Source organism: Musca autumnalis, unplaced genomic scaffold (genome assembly GCF_047663935.1).
Source record: "Musca autumnalis isolate F117 unplaced genomic scaffold, ASM4766393v1 scaffold_1, whole genome shotgun sequence".
Lineage (NCBI taxonomy): Eukaryota > Metazoa > Arthropoda > Insecta > Diptera > Muscidae > Musca > Musca autumnalis.
The window spans coordinates 63,708,991-63,731,142 of record NW_027411644.1 but is presented as its reverse complement, the minus strand read 5'-3'; the positions used below and the strand labels follow the sequence as shown (position 1 = coordinate 63,731,142).

Here is a 22,152-nt window from a genome sequence, read left to right as displayed (position 1 = left end):
GAAAGGTTGCTTCTACAGAGCCTTTCTGAAGTAAAGGGTGCTTCTATAGAGCCTTTCTGAAAGAAAGGGTGCTTCTATAGAGCCTTTCTGAAAGAAAGGGTGCTTCTATAGAGCCTTTCTGAAAGAAAGGGTGCTTCTATAGAGCCTTTCTGAAAGAAAGGGTGCTTTTATAGAGCCTTTCTGAAAGAAAAAAAGGGTGCTTTTATAGAGCCTTTCTGAAAGAAAAAAAGGGTGCTTCTATAGACCCTTTCCGAAAGAAAGGGTGCTTCTATATACCCTTTCCGAAAGAAAGGGTGCTTCTATAGACCCTTTCCGAAAGAAAGGGTGCTTCTATAGACCCTTTCCGAAAGAAAGGGTGTTTCTATTGACCCTTTCCGATAGAAAGGGTGCTTCTATTGACCCTTTCCGAAAAAATTGGTGCTTCTATTGACCCTTTCCGAAAGAAAGGGTGCTTCTATAGACCCTTTCCGAAAGAAAGGGCGCTTCTATAGACCCTTTCCGAAAGAAAGGGTGTTTCTATAGACCCTTTCCGAAAGAAAGGGTGCTTCTATAGACCTTTTCCGAAAGAAAGGATGCTTCTATAGACCCTTTCCGAAAGAATGGGTGCTTCTGTATACCCTTTCTGTAAGAAAGGGTGCTTCTATAGACCCTTTCCGAAAGAAAGGGTGCTTCTATAGACCCTTTCCGAAAGAAAGGGTGCTTCTATAGACCCTTTCCGAAAGAAAGGTTGCTTCTGTATACCCTTTCTGTAAGAAAGGGCGCTTCTAGAGAGCCTTTCTGTATGAAAGAGTGCTTCTACAGAGCCTTTCTGAAAGAGGGGGTCCTCTATAGAGCCTTTCGGAAAGAAAGAATCCTCTATAGAGCCTTTTTGAAAGAAAGGGTGCTCTATGTAGTCTTTCCGAAAGCAAGGTTGTTCTATAGAGCCTTTTTGAAAGAAAGGGTGCTCTATGTAGTCTTTCCGAAAGCAAGGTTGTTCTATAGAGCCTTTCTGAAACAGCAGACCACAGGACTTCTTTAGAAAGCAAGAAATCCTAATAAAGAAAACCATAGTTCTTCATAAAGAAGATCTATGTCTTCATACAGGAAACAGAAGGTTTAGAATTTCACAGCTCTTCATACCGAAGACTCGAGACCTCATAAAGGAGACCAAAAGTATAGAGGACTACTGGTCTTCATAGAGAAACCCTCTGGTCTCGATGGGGAAAAACTTTCACTGGTCTCTTTATAGAAGACCACAAACTCTTATATTGAAGAACACTGCTAGTCTTCATATAGCAGACCCCTGACATTTCTTTAGATGACCACAGATCTGTATATAGAGATCATAGAGATCAGACCACAAATCTTTTTATGTGTTTCCATAGATCATCAGCTGTTTTCTTTATGATATCTGTGGTATTCTCTTTAACCAACTGTTGTCCAAATATTCCATTTCTCACCATTCCATACCCAATCCTCGTCTAAAGTTTATTACCAAAAAACAAAAACACACTCACCCTACAAAAAAAAGTTATGGCTTTTCTCATTATACAATTGAAGTAATCTCAAAATTACACAAACATTTTAAAACTCGTGTCAACAATTTCGCTTATAGGCGAAAAAGCTACAAAAACAACAAAACAAAAGACAAGGAAAAGGTGAGGGCCAGCCAGACAGGGCAAGGGTAAAACACCATAATAATGTGGCCAGTCAGCAATCCTATTTATTGTTACCTTTTTTTTTGCTTTTTTTTCGTTGTTGTTGTTTTAGTCTCCCAAGTAGTTTGCGTGTTACGACGTATGACAACGACGGCAATAATGAGGATGATAACAACAACAAGAATAGATACAACATCAAAATACATGCGACACAAAAAGTTGTGTATTTATACCCTACACCACTATGTGGTAAGGGGTATTATGTGTTAGTGCATTTGTATGTAACATACAAAAGGAAGCGAGATAGACCCATAGTTTCTTCTAGGGATATACATAGAATCACTTTCTGAGTCGATTTATGCATGTCCGTCCGTCCGTCCGTCCGTCCGTCCGTCCGTCCGTCCGTCCGTTCGCAACATACAGGTCGCATTTGTTGACCGATTTCGCTGAAAATTGGGGAATACCATTTTTATAGCCGTCGGAAGATCAAGTTCGAAGATGGGATATATCGGTCCACGTTTTGGTATAGCCCCCATATAACCCCCCGATTTACGGTATTTTGACGTTTTCAGCTACATTTTCAGACCGATTTGGCTATAATTTGACATTTAGGGTTCTTAAGTGTCAATAAACATATATAACAAAACTTGTGGACATAGGTCCACGTTTTGGTATAGCCCCCATATAACGGTACCCCCCGATTTGCGGTATTTTGACGTTTTTAGCTACATTTTCAGACCGGTTTAGCTATAACTTGACATTTAGGGTTCTTAAGTATCAATAAACTTATATAACAAAAGTTGTGGACATAGGTCCACGTTTTGGTATAGCCCCCATATAACGGTACCCCCCAATTTACGGTGTTTTGATGTTTTTAGCTACATTTTCAGACCAATGTAGCTATAATTTGACACTTAGGGTTCTTAAGTGTCAATAAACTTATATAACAAAAGTTGTGGACATAGGTCCACATTTTGGTATAGCCCCCATATAACGGTACCCCTCCGATTTACGGTATTTTGATAGTTTTAGCTACATTTGCAGACCGATTTAGCTATATTTTGACACTTAGGGTTCTTAAGTGTCAATAAACTTATATAACAAAAGTTGTGGACATAGGTCCACGTTTTGGTATAGCCCCCATATAACGGTACCCTCCGATTTGCGGTATTTTGACGTTTTTAGCTACATTTTCAGACCGATGTAGCTATAATTTGACATTTAGGGTTCTTAAATGTCAATAAACTTATATAACAAAAGTTGTGGACATAGGTCCACGTTTCGGTATAGCCCCCATATAACGGTACCCCCGATTTACGGTATTTTGACAGTTTTAGCTACATTTTCAGACCGATGTAGCTATAATTTGACATTTAAAGTTCTTAAATGTCAATAAACTTATATGACAAAACTTGTGGACATAGGTCCACGTTTTGGTATAGCCCCCATATAACGGTTCATTTAAGTTCATATTTTCGTATAGCCCAGATACCTCCGAACTAGCTGTTAATGACATTTGAAGTTCCCACGTTATGTACCGATTTTCGATATTTTGAAGATTCTAGCTAAATTTTTTAACCGAATTAGGAGTTATTTGACATTAAAGGCTCCCATCAAAAACTGTCAACATAGGCCCATGTTTTATTATAACCCCTATATAACAGTACCTCCCAATTTCTAGCCCACCAAAAATTGTCAACATACATAGTTAGATATAGGCACCATAAAAAAGGGCCTCCCGAATGAAGCATAAATGTACATAAACATTATCTGACATTTTAACGTACCCACTTAAAGTTGGGGACAGGAATGAAAAGTAATTACTCCATTTTAGTTCAGACTATTTTATGGTGGAGGGTATGAAAAGTTCGGCCCGGCCGAACTTAATGCTTTTTTACTTGTTTTTTTTTGCAAACGATTTAATTTTTTTTTTCGTCTTGTATGCATTAAACATCAACAACACTAACAACAACAATAATAGTAAAAAGTAATAACATTTTAAGTAGTTAAATTTAATTTAACAACGAATATTACAATGTAGTTGCTTTTGTTGTTTTCCCGAGGAGAGATAGTGGGGGAAATGATGCAACAGTCGAAGATTTTTAGAGTTTTTTATGTTGCCTTCTATAGAAGGAGGAGAGAATCTATGCTTTTTCTATAAAAAGACTTGTGACTTATATAAAAAGAAGCCTTGTGGTTTTCTATAAAAATACCTGTGGTATTCTATAGGAAGACCATTGGTCTTCTACAAGAAGACCTGCGGTCTTCTACAAGGAGACCTGTGGTCTTCTATTAGAAGACCTGTGGCAATCTATTAGAAGTCTTGTGGTCTTCTATAAGAACACCTGTGGTCTTCTATAAAAAGACCTGTGGTCTTCTATAAAAAGACCTGTGGTTTTCTATAAGTATACCTGTGATTCTTCTATGAGAAGACCTGTGGCCTTCTATAGGACCTGTGACATTCTATTAGAAGACTTGTTGTCTTCTATACGAACACCTTTGGTCTTTTATAAGAAGACCTTTGGTCTTCTATAGGAACACCTGTGGTCTTCTACAAGAAGACCTTTGGTCTTCTATAAGAAGTCCTGTGGTCTTCTATAAGAGGACCTGTGGTCTTCTATAAGAGGACCTGTGGTCTTCTATAAGAAGACATGTGGTCTTCTATAAGAAGACATGTGGTCTTCTATAAGGAAACCTGTGGTCTTCTATAAGAAGACATGTGGTCTTCTATAAGAAGAAACGTGGTCTTCTATAAAAAGACCTGTGGTCTTCAATAAGAAAACCTGTGGTCTTCTATGAGACGACCTGTGGTCTTCTACAATAACACCTTTGCTCTTCTATAGGAAGACCTATGGTCTTCTGTAAGAAGACATGTGCTCCTCTATAAGAAGACCTGTGGTCTTGTATAAGATGACCTGTGGTCTTCTATAAGATGACCTGTGGTCTTCTAAAAGATGACTTATTGTCTTCTATAAGAGGACCTGTGGTCTTCTATAAGAAGACATGTGGTCTTCTATAAGAAGACCCGTGGTCTTCTATACAAATACTTGTGGTCTTCTATAAGAAAACCTGTGGTCTTCTATAAGAAAGCCTGTGGTCTTCCATAAGAAGACCTGTGGTCTTCTATAAAAATACCTGTGGTCTTCTATAAAAAGACCTGTGGTCTTCTATAAGAAGACCTGTGGTCTTCTATAAGAAAACCTGTGATCTTCTATAAGAAGACATGTGGTCTTCTATAAGAAGACATGTGGTCTTCTATAAGAAGACATGTGGTCTTCTATAAGAAGACATGTGGTATTCTATAAGAAAACCTGTGGTCTTCTATAAGAAGACATGTGGTCTTCTATAAGAAGACATGTGGTCTTCTATAAGAAAACCTGTGGTCTTCTATAAGAAGACATGTGGTCTTCTATAAGAAGACATGTGGTTTTCTATAAGAAGAAACGTGGTCTTCTATAAAAAGACCTGTGGTCTTCAATAAGAAAACCGGTGGTCTTCTATGAGACGACCTGTGGTCTTCTACAATAACACCTTTGCTCTTCTATAGGAAGACCTATGGTCTTCTGTAAGAAGACATGTGCTCCTCTATAGGAAGACCTGTGGTCTTGTATAAAATGACCTGTGGTCTTCTATAAGATGACCTGTGGTCTTCTAAAAGATGACTTATTGTCTTCTATAAGAAGACCTGTAGTCTTCTATAAGAAGACCTGTAGTCTTCAATAAGAAGACCTGTGGTCTTCTCTATGTAGGCATGTGGTCTTCCCTATGAAGACCTGTGGTCTTCTCTATAAAGACCTGTGGTCTTCTCTATGAAGACCTGTGTTCTTCTCTATGAAGACCTGTGTTCTTCTCTATGAAGACCTGTGGTCTTCTCTATGAAGACCTGTGGTCTTCTCTATGAAGACCTGTGGTCTTCTCTATGAAGACCTGTGGTCGTAACTATGAAGACCTGTGGTCTTATCTATGAAGACCTGTGGTCTTCTAAACGAAAACCTGTGGTCTTCTCTATGAAGACCTATGGTCTTCTCTGTGATCTTCTCTATGAAGACCTGTGGCCGCCTCTATGAAGATCTGTGGTCTGGTCTTCACTTGTTTCATATGAAAATTGCCAGTAGTTGTAATCAAAGGCTCATTGACCTCCTCTAATAGACTTTCCAACCACTATCTCTGAATATCTTAAATTTGCCATAAGAAATCCATGACAGTTTTATCGTTCGGCATAATCATTCTCCGCAATTGACAGGTAAATCAAATTTAAAAGCTTTATCCCCCTCCACTACCATAAATTACACGCTTCAGTCATGTGACATCCATTAAATTTGTTATGATTTCCCATAAAATGGACATACACATGTAGCTGCTGCGGGACAATAGATTGTCCAGCAGTAAATAGAAAAACAAAAAACAAAGCTTGCAATCAACTGACAAAGATATTGAACAACAATTGTTTTTTGCAGGCTATTTTGACACTTATCGATATAAAAAATAAAACAAAACAAAGTCTGGACTAATTGATCATTGTTCCACAACAATTTGAGATCTCCCCGTGAGTTTGTCTCTCCTGGTAACAAACTTGTCACACAGTTTGTTGAAATTCAATTGAATTACAATCCGATGAAGATGATGAAATTGGCAAATATTTTCAAACACATTTTCATTGCGGATAACTAATAGCTTCCAGGGGATAATCTATTTACTAATCTAATACTCAGGAGAGAGCTAAATTACCCTTAAGTTTGGTTGACTAACATAACCTCCCTGATCCGCATATACCTACGGCCATGTCTATTTCTCTCTAAATATTCAAATCTACACTTTCCACAAAACACAAATAAAATATTACTTTTCAGTCACGCTGTCAACGAATGATCTTGGTGGGGGGTTCCATAACAACCCCTACACCCAAAATCCTCCCTCATATAATTTAATAATAATTTTCAATATTGTTTTACGCCGAACTCATCTTCAAACCGCACACGAAAAGTTATTTGTTGCGATGACACAAATGACACCCATTACAAACTAATCGCATGTTCGCTGCCCCAACCTCAGAAAACAATGGCAATCAACAGCCTCATCATCATGATGCCCGATGGTGATCATCGTCATTGTGACACCCATGATGATGGTGATGATCTCAATCAGCTGCTTCATCATCATCTCCCGCATTCATGACTCGAGTGGATGCCATTTGCTTTTCATTCATAACTAGACTTGCATGCCGCACCGCTTATATCTAAGTGGGTGTTTGATTTCCTGACCCAACCTTAAACTTGAAACGAAAATTGAAAACTGAAAACGAAGAGGAAGAGTGAAACAATAAAATTGAATAATAATTGAAATTGGTTATTTAATTATTGTGATTTATTTGAATAGCTGCGGAACATGCAGGGAATGCATGAGTGATGCACTTTGGGTTAAGTTTAGAATTGAGAGGTCTTCATAGAGGAGACTACAGTCTTCCTATGGCAGAGTACATACATGTCTTCATACAGAAGACCACTGGAAGAAGCCACAAATTTTTGTAGAGGGTACCGCAGGACATCTTAGAAAAAATCTACAAAGAGGAAACTTTAGGTCTTTATAGAGGAGACCACAGGTCTTCGTAGAGAAGACCTCAGGCCTTTAGAGTGAAGTTCTTAGATCTTCATAGAGAAGCCCTCAGATCTTCATTGGGAAGACCCCAGGTCTTCTTAAGGAAGATCTCTTTATAGGGAAGACTTCAAGTCTTCATAGCTAAGACCTCAGGTGTTCATTATGAAGACCTCAGGTCTTTATTTTGAAGACCTCAGGTGTTCATAGATATTCACAGGAAAATCATTAGGTCTTCAATCAGGTCTTCATAACGAAGACCCCAGGTCTTCAAATGCAAGACCTCAGGTCTTCAAAGGGAAGACCTCAGGTCTTCATATATAAGACCACAGGTCATCATATAGAAGACCACAGGTCTTCATATAGAAGACCACAGGTCTTCATATAGAATACCACACGTTTTCATATAGAAGACCATAGGTATTCATATAGAAGAACAAAGGTCTTTAAACAGGTCTTCGTATAGAAGACAACATATAGAAGACCACAGGTCTTCATATAGAAGACCACAGGTCTTCAAAAGGAAGACCTCAGGTCTTCAAAGGGAAGACCTCAGGTCTTCAAAGGGAAGACCTCAGGTCTTCAAAGGGAAGACCAAAGGTCTTCAAATAGAAGACCACAGGACATCAAATAGAAGACCACAGGACTTCATAGAGAAGACCACAGGTCTTCATATAGAAGACCACAGGTCTTCATATAGAAGACCACAGGTCTTCATATAAAAGACCACAGGTCTTCATATAGAAGACCACAGGTCTTCATATAGAAGACCACAGGTCTTATTATAGAAGACCACAGGTCTTCACATAGAAGACCACAGTCCTTCATAGAGAAGACCACAGGTCTTCATATAGAAGACCACAGGTCTTCACATAGAAAACCACAGATGTTCGTATAGAAGACCACAGGTCTTCATACAGAAAACCACAGGTCTTCAAGTAGAAGACCACAGGTCTTCATATAGAAGACCACAGGTCTTCATATAGAAGACCACAGGTCTTCATATAGAAGACCACAGGTCTTTATATAAAAGACCGCAGGTCTTCATATAGAAGACCACAGGTCTACATATAGAAGACCAGAGGTCTTCATATAGAAGACCACAGGTCTTCAAATAGAAGACCACAGGTCTTATTATAGAAGACCACAGGTCTTCACATAGAAGACCACAGTTCTTCATAGAGAAGACCACAGGTCTTCATATAGAAGACCACAGGTCTTCACATAGAAGACCACAGGTCTTCACATAGAAGACCACAGGTCTTCACATAGAAGACCACAGGTCTTCACATAGAAGACCACAGGTCTTCACATAGAAGACCACAGGTCTTCACATAGAAGACCACATGTCTTCATATGGAAGACCACAGGTCTTCATATAGAGGCCAAAGGTCTTCAAATAGAAGACCACAGGTCTTCATATAGAGGACCACAGGTCTTCACATAGAAGACCACATGTCTTCATATGGAAGACCACAGGTCCTCATATAGAAGACCACAGGTCTTCATATAGAAGACCACAGGTCTTCATATAGAAGACCACATGTCTTCATATGGAAGACCACAGGTCCTCATATAGAAGACCACAGGTCTTCATATAGAAGACCACAGGTCTTCATATAGAAGACCACAGGTCTTCACATAGAAGACCACATGTCTTCATATGGAAGACCACAGGTCCTCATATAGAAGACCACAGGTCTTCATATAGAAGACCACAGGTCTTCATATAGAAGACCACAGGACTTCGTATAGAAGACCACAGGTCCTCATATAGAAGACCACAGGTCTTCATATAGAAGACCACAGGTTTTCATGTAGAAGACCACAGGTCTTTATATAGAAGACCACAGATGTTCGTATAGAAGACCACATGTCTTCATACAGAAGACCACAGGTCTTCAAGTAGAAGACCACAGGTCTTCATATAGAAGACCACAGGTCTTCATATAGAAGACCACAGGTCTTCACATAGAAGACCACAGGTCTTCACATAGAAGACCACAGGTCTTCACATAGAAGACCACAGGTCTTCACATAGAAGACCACATGTCTTCATATGGAAGACCACAGGTCTTCACATAGAAGACCACAGGTCTTCACATAGAAGACCACATGTCTTCATATGGAAGACCACAGGTCCTCATATAGAATACCACAGGTCTTCATATAGAAGACCACAGGTCTTCATATAGAGGACCACAGGTCTTCACATAGAAGTCCATAGGTCTTCATATAGAAGACCATAGGTCTTCATATAGAAGACCACAGGTCTTCATATAGAAGACCACAGGTCTTCACATAGAAGTCCATAGGTCTTCATATAGAAGACCATAGGTCTTCATATAGAAGACCACAGGTCTTCATATAGAAGACCACAGGTCTTCATATAGAAGACCACAGGACTTCGTATAGAAGACCACAGGTCCTCATATAGAAGACCACAGGTCTTCATATAGAAGACCACAGGTTTTCATGTGGAAGACCACAGGTCTTTATATAGAAGACCACAGATGTTCGTATAGAAGACCACATGTCTTCATACAGAAGACCACAGGTCTTCATATAGAAGACCACAGGTCTTCATATAGAAGACCACAGGTCTTCATATAGAAGACCACAGGTCTTTATATAAAAGACCGCAGGTCTTCATATAGAAGACCACAGGTCTACATATAGAAGACCAGAGGTCTTCATATAGAAGACCACAGGTCTTCAAATAGAAGACCACAGGTCTTATTATAGAAGACCACAGGTCTTCACATAGAAGACCACAGTTCTTCATAGAGAAGACCACAGGTCTTCATATAGAAGACCACAGGTCTTCACATAGAAGACCACAGGTCTTCACATAGAAGACCACAGGTCTTCACATAGAAGACCACAGGTCTTCACATAGAAGACCACAGGTCTTCACATAGAAGACCACAGGTCTTCACATAGAAGACCACATGTCTTCATATGGAAGACCACAGGTCTTCATATAGAGCATATGGAAGACCACAGGTCTTCATATAGAGGCCAAAGGTCTTCAAATAGAAGACCACAGGTCTTCATATAGAGGACCACAGGTCTTCACATAGAAGACCACATGTCTTCATATGGAAGACCACAGGTCCTCATATAGAAGACCACAGGTCTTCATATAGAAGACCACAGGTCTTCATATAGAAGACCACATGTCTTCATATGGAAGACCACAGGTCCTCATATAGAAGACCACAGGTCTTCATATAGAAGACCACAGGTCTTCATATAGAAGACCACAGGTCTTCACATAGAAGACCACATGTCTTCATATGGAAGACCACAGGTCCTCATATAGAAGACCACAGGTCTTCATATAGAAGACCACAGGTCTTCATATAGAAGACCACAGGACTTCGTATAGAAGACCACAGGTCCTCATATAGAAGACCACAGGTCTTCATATAGAAGACCACAGGTTTTCATGTAGAAGACCACAGGTCTTTATATAGAAGACCACAGATGTTCGTATAGAAGACCACATGTCTTCATACAGAAGACCACAGGTCTTCAAGTAGAAGACCACAGGTCTTCATATAGAAGACCACAGGTCTTCATATAGAAGACCACAGGTCTTCACATAGAAGACCACAGGTCTTCACATAGAAGACCACAGGTCTTCACATAGAAGACCACAGGTCTTCACATAGAAGACCACATGTCTTCATATGGAAGACCACAGGTCTTCACATAGAAGACCACAGGTCTTCACATAGAAGACCACATGTCTTCATATGGAAGACCACAGGTCCTCATATAGAATACCACAGGTCTTCATATAGAAGACCACAGGTCTCATATAGAGGACCACAGGTCTTCACATAGAAGTCCATAGGTCTTCATATAGAAGACCATAGGTCTTCATATAGAAGACCACAGGTCTTCATATAGAAGACCACAGGTCTTCACATAGAAGTCCATAGGTCTTCATATAGAAGACCATAGGTCTTCATATAGAAGACCACAGGTCTTCATATAGAAGACCACAGGTCTTCATATAGAAGACCACAGGACTTCGTATAGAAGACCACAGGTCCTCATATAGAAGACCACAGGTCTTCATATAGAAGACCACAGGTTTTCATGTGGAAGACCACAGGTCTTTATATAGAAGACCACAGATGTTCGTATAGAAGACCACATGTCTTCATACAGAAGACCACAGGTCTTCATATAGAAGACCACAGGTCTTCATATAGAAGACCACAGGTCTTCATATAGAAGACCACAGGTCTTCACATAGAAGTCCATAGGTCTTCATATAGAAGACCATAGGTCTTCATATAGAAGACCACAGGTCTTCATATAGAAGACCACAGGTCTTCACATAGAAGTCCATAGGTCTTCATATAGAAGACCATAGGTCTTCATATAGAAGACCACAGGTCTTCATATAGAAGACCACAGGTCTTCATATAGAAGACCACAAGTCTTCATATAGAAGACCACAGGTCTTCACATAGAAGACCACAGGTCTTCACGTAGAAGACCACAGGTTCTTCATATAGAAGACCACAGGTCTTCATATAGAAGACCACAGGTCTTCATATAGAAGACCACAGGACTTCATATAGAAGACCACAGGTCCTCATATAGAAGACCACAGGTCTTCATATAAAAGACCACAGGTTTTCATGTGGAAGACCACAGGTCTTTATACAGAAGACCACAGATGTTCGTATAGAAGACCACAGGTCTTCATACAGAAGACCACAGGTCTTCAAGTAGAAGACCACAGGTCTTCATATAGAACACCGCAGGTCTTCATAGAGAACACCACTGGTCTTTATATAGAAGACCCACAGGTCTTCATCTAGATTACCATAGGTCTTCATATAGAAGACCACAGGTTTTCATATAGAAGACCAAAGGTCTTCATACAGAAGACCACAAGTCCTCATATAGAAGACCACAGGTCTTCAAATAGAAGACCACAGGTCTTCATATAGAAGACCACAGGACTTCATATAGAAGACCACAGGTCCTAATATAGAAGACCACAGGTCTCCATATAGAAGACCACAAGTTTTCATATAGAGGACCATAGATCTTCATATAGAACACCACAGGTCTTCATACAGAAGACCACAGGTCTTCATACATAGAGAAAATATGAAGATCTTCCTATAGAGGACAACAGCAAACTACAGGTCTTCTTATAAGGGACCGCAGGTCTTTTTTATAGAAAATCAGAGGTCTTTTTATAGAAAACCACATTTACAACAGGCCTTCTTATATAAACCCACAGTCTTTCTTATAGAAGACCACAAGTCTTGTTATAGAAGACCGCAGGACTTTCTTCCTATGAAAGACCGCAAGTCGTCGTATAGAAAACTACTGGTCTTTTCATAAAGAACCACAGGTCTTTTCAAGGAGAACCACTGGTCTATTTATGAAGAACCACCGGTCTTCCTCTTTTAGAAGACTACAAGTCTTCGTATATTAATCTTCTTATAGAAAACCAAGTTTTCTAATAGAAGATCACAAGTCTCCTTTTAGAAGACCCCAAGGCTTCTTATAGAAAATCACAGGTCTTCTTATCGAATACCACAAGTCTTTTTGTAGAAGACCAAAGATCTTCTTATATGGGACCAAATATTTTTTTTCATGGAAGGATACCATGGGTATTTTTATTGAAGATTGCAAGTGTTTCTAGTGAATACTACAGATATTTATTGAAAATAATACAGTCTTCATTTGGCAGCCCAATAATTCTGTTATTCTTTTTTCTTCAGAATATATTTACTTTAGCTGCCATCGTCCTTCAGAATTTCCATTCTGAAAATTATTTCATATAAAAATAAAAAAATAAACTATCCGATAATGCAAGTATGTTTGTACTTGACATGGTATTTGTTTCTAATCCGGGTAAATATATTTTGTTATTATTTTTTATATTTTTAATTCAATTTTGTTTTGAATTAAATTTTCAAAGCAACAAAAAAGCGCCATCGACAACTAATCTCATATTCAGTTTACATTTTCAACAAATTTTTTAATTGAAATAAATAATGGGGTACGTGTGGTGGGGTGTACCTTCGCCCGTCCTCTCCTCACAAATCGAGGTAGTAGATCGTTTGTTCGTCGTGGGCCTAGATTTTATTGGTCGACGGCTGCGATGTCGGTTTCTAGAAAAACGTGATTGTTTATCAAAAACGAACAACTGAAGCCAAAACATTGACGCATGCGCACACACACACATCACTTACTTACAAACAACGCACACTTATAGACAAAACCTCATATTTTGCCAAAACTCTAATCGGACCTGTCCGTAGTGGAGCAATAACCTGGCCTTATATGTCCGAGCGAGTGGTTGCAAACATGTGGTAAATAAAAATTGGCAACTCTAGGCCAAATGTTTTGAAATGACCGACAACAACAAAATAACAGCAACAACTTTGAGGTGTATTAAGAATGTATTGTTGTAGTTGTTGTCATGTACAAGTTGTTACTGTTGTTGTTCTTCAACTAAATTTTTCTTCGTTTACAATGACAGCTATTAGTAATTTCAACTTTTTGTGTGCCAACTGTTTTCGTTTTTGTTGTAATGGCTTTTGTGATTTGTGAACAGCTTATGGCGTGGAACAGTGGTGAATTTGTGTAATTGCGAACCTAATTATCTTCCTATGAAGGTCTTGTGATTCTTTTATGTCTCCTGCACGAAAACCTTTTGTTGAAGCTCTCCATAGGGTGTCTAAAACGCGCTACTGGATTTTAAATCATTAGATCCCGTAGTAGAGGAACGAACATCCAAGAATGTACTACGACTCAAAGATCTAATTTGTGGCGCGGCTCCTATCACATTCAAACTGTGATACTAGGATAAATGGAATTACAAATGAGCACAGAGTGGACAAGTTAATACGTATCACCAACACTGAACTTTGGGCATCTGTTTGCTCAGAAAGGCCTGAGCCCACAATACTCCACCCCTCTGGGACATATAGAATTTTTTATCTAGCAGTACAGGCATCGACCATCGATTTGAGGTTCCCTTTTATGTTGTGATAATCGTGATATCTGATTAAAACAGACCGTAGATATTTTAAAGAGCAGGAACAGGGACATTGTCGGGCCGGTAATTATATAAGTCAATAGCCAGGGAAGCAGAAATTTAAGCTCACAAGTCCGCTCTTTTTAATCAAATAGAATTTTGAACTGTGAGAACACTTTTGGTGTCATAAAATCAAATATTAAATTGCTTTGGGTCCCCTTGGTCTCTGTAACATCACAAGAAATGACGAATTGTCGCATCACGCCAGGTAGGTATCACTTGACGTTACAATAGAAAATTCAGGAAAACTACGATAATGCCACCACATTCGATTAACAGAGCAACGCTATCGAGATATGTACATATGTAAGTCGTCCCATCACTCAAGACGCAAGGTCACCAAGCCAAACTGTGCAAACCCTTTCGAAACGTAGCATCATCTCTCTATTCCCCCCTTAAAAATAACCACCAGCCGATTACATTTCGGACTTCTATAGAAAGACATTTTGGTCTTCTATTAGAAGACATGTGGTCTTCTATAGGACGACCAGTGGTCTTCTATAGGACGACCAGTGGTCTTCTATAGGAAAACTTGTGGTCTGCTATAAGAAGGAAGACCTGTATTGTTCTATGGGAAGACATCTGTCTTCTGTTGAAAATATGTGCTCTTCTCTATGAAGACCTGTGGTCTTTTCTATAAAGACCTGTGTTCTTCTTTATGAAGAGCTGTGGTCTCCTCTATGAAGAGCTGTAGTCTTCTCTATGAAAACCTGTGGTCTTCCCTATGAAGACCTGTGGCCTTACCTAAAAGACCTGTTGCCTTCCCTATGAAGGCTTGTGGTCTTCCCTATGAAGACCTGTGGTCTTCTCTATGAAGACCTGTGGTCTTCTCTATGAAAACCTGTGGTCATCTTTATAAAGAGCTGTGGTTTTCCCTATAAAGACCTGTGGTCTTCTCTATGATGACCTCCGGTCTTCTCTATGAAGACCTCTGGTCTTCTCTATGAAGACCTGTGGTCTTCTCTATGAAGACCTGTGGTCTTCTCTATGAAGACCTGTGGTCTTCTCTATGAAGACCTGTGGTCTTCTCTATGAAGACCTGTGGTCTTCTCTATAAAGACCTGTGGTCTTCTCTATAAAGACCTGTGGTTTTCCCTATGAAGACTTGTGGTCTCCTCTATGAAGACCTGTGGTCTCCTCTATGAAGGCCTGTAGTCTCCTCTATGAAGACCTGTGGTCTCCTCTATGAAGACCTGTGGTCTCCTCTATGGAGAGCTGTGGTCTTCTTTATAAAGAGCTGTGGTCTTCTCTATGAAGACCTGTGGTCTTCTCTATGAAGACCTGTGGTCTTCTCTATGAAGACCTGTGGTCTTCTCTATGAAGACCTGTGGTCTCCTATATGAAGACCTGTGGTCTTCTATATGAAGATCTGTGGTCTTCTCTATGAAGACCTGTAGTCTTCCCTATGAAGACCTGTAGTCTTCTCTATGAAGACCTGTGGTCTTCTCTATCAAGAGCTGTGGTGTTCTCTATGAAGAGCTGTGGTCTTCTTTATAAAGAGCTGTGGTTTTCCCTATAAAGACCTGTGGTCTTCTCTATGAAGACCTGTGACTTCTCTATGAAGACTTGTAGTCTTCTCTATGAAGACCTGTGGTCTTCTCTATGAAGACCTGTGGTCTTCTCTATAAAGACCTCTGGTGTTCTCTATAAAGACCTGTGGTCTTCTCTATAAAGACCTGTGGTTTTCCCTATGAAGACTTGTGGTCTCCTCTATGAAGACCTGTGGTCTCCTCTATGAAGGCCTGTAGTCTCCTCTATGAAGACCTGTGGTCTCCTCTATGGAGAGCTGTGGTCTTCTTTATAAAGAGCTGTGGTCTTCTCTATGAAGGCCTGTGGTCTTCTCTATGAAGACCTGTGGTCTTCTCTATGAAGACCTGTGGTCTTCTATATGAAGATCTGTGGTCTTCTCTATGAAGACCTGTGGTCTTCTCTATGAAGACCTGTGGTCTTCTCTATCAAGAGCTGTGGTGTTCTCTATGAAGAGCTGTGGTCTTCTTTATAAAGAGCTGTGGTTTTCCCTATAAAGACCTGTGGTCTTCTCTATGAAGACCTGTGACTTCTCTATGAAGACTTGTAGTCTTCTCTATGAAGACCTGTGGTCTTCTCTATGAAGACCTGTGGTCTTCTCTATAAAGACCTCTGGTGTTCTCTATAAAGACCTCTGGTCTTCTCTATAAATACCTGTGGTATTCCATATGCAGACTCTTGGTCTTCTCTGTGAAGACCTGTGGTCTTCTCTATGAAGACCTGTGGACTTCTCTATGAAGAGCTGTGGTCTTCTCTATAAAGACATGTGGTCTTCCCTATGAAGAGCTGTGGTGTTCTCTATGAAGAGCTGTGATATTCTCTATGAAGGCCTGTGGTCTTCTTTATAAAGAGCTGTGGTTCTCCCTATAAAGACCTGTGGTCTTCTCTATGAAGACCTGCAGTCTTCTCTATGAAGATTTGTGGTCTTCTCTATGAAGACCTGTGGTCTTCTCTATAAAGACCTGTGGTCTTCCCTAAAAAGACCTGTGGTCTTCCCTATGAAGACCTGTGGTCTTCTCTAGGAAGAGCTGTGGTGTTCTCTATGAAGACCTGAAGTCTTATCTATGAAGACCTGTGGTCTTCTATAGGAAACCTTTGGTCTTCTATAGGAAGACCTGTGGTCTTCTATAGGAAGACCTATGGCCTTCTATAGGAACACCTGTGGTCTTCTCTATGAAGACCTGTGTTCTTCTCTATGGAGGCCTGTGGTCTTCCATTTGAAGACCTGTGGTCTTCTCTATGAAGACCTGTGTTCTTCTCTATGAAACCTGTGGTCTTCTCTACGAAGAGCTGTGGTCTTCTCTGTGAAGAGACCTGCGGTCTTCCATAAGATCTTCTATAAGATCTTCTACAGGAAGACCTGTAGTCTTCTATGGATATTCTAGTCGTCTATAAGAAGATGTTATGGTCTTCTATGACAAGTTTTTTTCTGGATTTCTATAAAACAATGTTTGGGCTTCTATAGTTGTCCTTCTGGTCTACTATAGGAAGACCTTTTGGTCTCCTATAGGTTAATCTTCTTGTGTCTTTTATAGGGAAACCTTTTGGTATTTTATGAGAAGAACATTTGGTCTTCTATAAGACGAATACTTGATATTCTACAAAAAGACCTCTGATCTTCTTCGAGAAGACCTTTTAGTTGTCTAAAAGAAGATCTTGTGGTGTTATGATCTTCAATAGAATAATTTCTATAGTAACACTTTTTTTTAATAAGAAAATGTTTTGGTATTTTCGAAGAGGACTTTCTGGCCTTTTGTAGTAAGACCTTCTGGACTTCAAAGAGAAAAAAAGATTGCAAGAAGATCTTCTGGTCTTCTAACAGAAGCCATTTTTGGTCTTCTATGAGTCTATAGGAAGACTCAAGGAAGACCTTACAGCCTTCTAATAGAAGACCTTCCTTATTTTTCTATTACAAAATCTTTTAGTCTTCTAGAAGATTGTATTGGTTCTTTTTTTAGAAGACATTGGGGTCTGCTATAAGAAGACCTTTTGATTTTCTATGAGCAAACCTTCTCTTCTCTATGTTTTACGGATCACTGTCCGTATCACTTCTCTTGTTGTTTTTTGTTTTTGTATTTTTTTTTTTGTGTTGCGGACTAAACTCCCAATTATGTTGCCCCCCAAAACTAAATACAAATTTTTATGCAATGGCACGCTGCGCTGGCTAATGGCGGTGTTGATGTTGGTTTACAACATTTGTTGTTGTTGTTGTTGCTGCACTTGTTGTTGTCGCTGACAATGAAGGTGGTTCTGGTGGCCCGAATTTCTAACAGTTTTTATTTATTTTTTATTTTTATTTGTCTAACTCTGGCCACACATTTATTTTGTGGGTATTTTTCATACGAATTTCTTGGGTTTGTGGTGGTGGTCGTGGAGCATTGGAGTCATTGGAATCATTTTTATTGGCCCACCATTAGAATTCAAGAATGCAATTGAAAGGTTGATTACAGATTTATGTGTTTTATGTTTTTTTAGTTGGCTTTGGGAGGCCAGGGCAGCCTGCTGGTGGAACAAGTGGCTGTTTGCTGTTTGTTTTACAAAATTAGGAAAATTTAAAAGTTGAACTCATTTTCGTAGTCAATAAATTTTCGGAACGTGAGAAAATGTTTCTCTGTCGTCAAGAGGCAGAGACAGACACTTCGCCAATAACAATTGCCTGTAATAGGGTTATTATTTCGATTAGATTTGATTTATTGTGCTGCGATATCGGAAATCACGGTTTGATTTGGCCAATTTTATGGGTCGTTAGTAACAAATAATTTGCATTTGTATATTTTTTATAATTCGCGTTATTAAATTGTTAATTGATAAAAACTATAAATTAACACATTGCAAATCATTTTTTGTGCGAAATTAATTACCAAACGCTTAAGGGGTTTTGTAAAAAACGCCTAATGCAATAAAATATGGTAACAATACTATTTTTTTCATAAATCAATTAAAATGACATTTAAGGTAATTTTCAAGTCCAAAGTTTGGTTGTTGAGATCAAATCAAGTCACTTCGTGTTCAGAAACTCGGGGAGGGTATTTTTTATACTTTAATGAATATCGTTTTTGAGTTCCTTGAGGAATTCTTCTTTCCTCTTATGGAGACACGTTACGTATTTCTTCTATATCTCCTCTTTGTCTTCTATAACCTAACATTTTCTTCCCACCCCCTCCATCCCTCTCCTCAAAAGTTGTTCTTCAAATGATTTTTTTTTAAATTATAAATTCCCAACCTTAATGGGTTATGCTTTCATTAAAAGCTCTCCACATCAACATTTCTGCATAGTTTATTTTTTTTATTCTTTTTTTTTTTGTTTTGAAATTCAAATCACCTTTAACAGCAGCTTAGGCTATGTTGAAGTGATTTGTATTCAAATCATAGCGAGTGAAGGAATTGAATAAATGTCCAACATGATATTGATGTGTCTGTCTTTTATTTAGAATTCATAACGCATTAAGAAAGCTGCAATGAGCCGCCGGCGCATTGGCAGCAGTTCGAAGAGGAAAACATTCAAGATTTATTGCGAGACGTGAATAAAGGTCACTTAAGGAGTGTTACGAGAGATTTTTTTTTACAATAAATACAAAGTATAATTTAAATCAAATTTAAACACATTTAAAAAAAATCTCTTACCTTATTTACATTAAAGTATTAAGTAGACTTTGAAAGCTTTTCATTTGCGCTACTTGTTTTTTGGGTGATAAAATTCACGTTTGCCTCTGTAATGAAAACAACAAAAACAACAACAAATTAATATATAAAAACAACATCAAAATTTGACATTTGTTAAAATTTAATTTTGTTTTAATTCAATAATAAAAACAAATATTTAATTCGTTTTAATAAGATTTTTAAATTAATCTCAAGAAGACCTTGAACAAGAGAGGGGAGAGTGAGAGCACCAGACTTGATTGAGGTGCATAGGTGAAAACACGTTAAAGATGTAGCAACATCTCATTCGAATTTGTTTGTAATTTATGTTAACACACAAAAAAACATGCAACCGGTTTTAATGGAAGAAACATCAAGAAAAACAAAAAAAAAACAACAACACAATAAACGCATTTTTTTGTAAGGTATATTCTGTGAAAATCACCACAGATCCTCCAAGGGAATACCCTAGGTCTTTATAAAGACTATCAAAAATTTTAAAAAGAAAAAAAAAAACAAAATTCTTCATAAGGAAGATCACATCTCACATTTACTCAAAGAGTGGCATAACTCAAAAAATGCGTTTTCTAAGATAGCAAATTTCTATTTTTCTACGACTTCTACTTTATCTTGTGCCAAATTTCCATGCCCATATCTCTTAAACTCAACAAGTTATAGCTCATTTACAACGGGCATAATTCAAGAAAAAAGTTTTTTTTTGACTTTATGAAGCCCGAATACACATCAAATCATGCTTGATCTTGCACAGAAATTTAGAACTAATATATGGCTAATTGTTTGTGCAAAATATGGTCCAAGTAGTTATTTTATTTTTTGTGTAATAAAGTTTTTATGTTGGGAAGTCAAATTTCAATCGTCAACTTAAAACGCATTTTTCTCGAAACTGGATTTTTGCCTGGATGTGCCACTCTTTGAGTAAATGAGCGAAATATCTTCAGAAGCAAGAACGCAGCTTTAATAAAAAGACAACAAATCTTCATAAGGGAGACAGCAGATCCTATGGAAGGCCACATATCTTCCAGACCACAGGATTTCCTATAGAAAAAATGAGGTGTTCCTTCAGAAGAACACAGGTCTTCATATAGAAAAAAACAGGACGTTCCATAGAAAAAGAAATGTCTTCCCACAGAAGACCACCATAAAATGTCCTAAGGAGGATCACAGGTCTCTCCTATAGAAAACCACAGATCCTCTCATAGAAGACTATAGGACTGCCTATAGAAGACCACCAGTATTCCTATAGAAGACCACCAATCTCTCTATAGAAGACTACAGGACTGTCTATAGAAAACCGCAGGACTTTCATTAGAAGAGTAGAGATCTTTCGATAGAAGACCTAAGATACACCCAATGGCAGACCTCATGTATTCCTATGTAAGACAACAGGACGTCCTATAGAAGACCAAAGGTCTTCCTAGAGAAGATCACAGGTCTTCCTAGAGAAGACCACATGTCCTCCTAGAGAAGACCACAGGTCTTCCTAGAGAAGACCACCAGACTTCCTATGGAAGGCATCAGGACTTCTTATGGAAGGCAGCAGGACTTCCTATGAAAGGCCGCAGTACTTCCTATGGAAGACCACAGGACTTCACAGAGGCCTTCCTATAGAATGCAGAGGTCTTCATATAGAATACCACAGGTCTTCATTTAGAAGACCACAGGTCTTCATATAGAATGCCACAGGTCTTCATATAGAAGACCACAGGTCTTCATATAGGAAGACTTTAGGTCTTCATAAGGAAGACCTCAGGTCTTCATAATGAAGACCTTAGGCCTTCATAAGGAAGGCCTTAGGACTTCATAAGGAAGACTTCAGGTCTTCATAAGGAAGGCCTTAGTTCTTCATAAGGAAGACCTTAGGTCTTCATAAGGAAGACCTCAGATCTTCATAACATAGACCGTCTTCATAAGGAAGACCACAGGTCTTCATAATCATGAGCACAGGTATTCATAAGGAAGATGACAGGTCTTCATAAGTAACACCTCAAGTCCTCTTAAGGAAGACGTAAAATCTTCATACAGAAGACCACAGGTCTTCATATAGTATGCCACAGGTCTTCATATAGAAGACCACAGGTATTCATATAGAAGACCTCGGGTCTTCAAATAGAAGACCTCAGGTCTTCATATAGGAAGACCTCAGGTCTTCATAAAGAATACCACAGGACTTCATATAGAAGACCTCAGGTCTTCATATAGAAAATCTCAGGTCTACATAAAAAAACCACAGGTCTTCAAAAAGAGAAAACAGGTCTTGATATAGAAGACCTCAGGTCTTCATATAGAAGACCTCAGGTCTTCATATAGAAGACCTCAGGTCTTCATATAGAATACCTCAGGTCTTCATAAAGAAGACCACAGGTCTTCATAAAAAAGACCACAGGCCTTCATAAAGAAGACCACAGGTCTTCATAAAGAAGACCACAGGTCTTCATAGAGAAGATCTCAGTTCTTCATAATCATGACCACAGGTATTCATAAGTAACACCTCAGGCCTTCTTAAGGAAGACTTAAGATCTGCATTTAGAAGACTACAGGTCTTCATATGGAAGACCTCAGGTCTACATATAGAAGACCACAGGTCTTCATATAAAGACCACAAGTCTTCATAGAGAAGACCACAGGTCTTCATATAGAAGACCTCAGGTC

The 22,152-nt window shown here is 38.9% G+C and overlaps 1 protein-coding gene across 4 annotated transcripts in view; it reads right to left on the bottom strand.

Moving 5' to 3' along the window:
* The window catches only part of LOC141399744 (uncharacterized), a 239,377-nt gene that overhangs the window by 57,738 nt on the left and 159,487 nt on the right, over positions 1 to 22,152 (bottom strand). For all 4 annotated transcript variants that reach the window (XR_012411927.1, XR_012411932.1, XM_073979000.1 and 1 more), the window contains exon 6: positions 19,465 to 19,550. The gene's annotated coding sequence lies outside the window, so the exon portion shown is untranslated. The remainder of the gene's footprint in view (positions 1 to 19,464; positions 19,551 to 22,152) is intronic.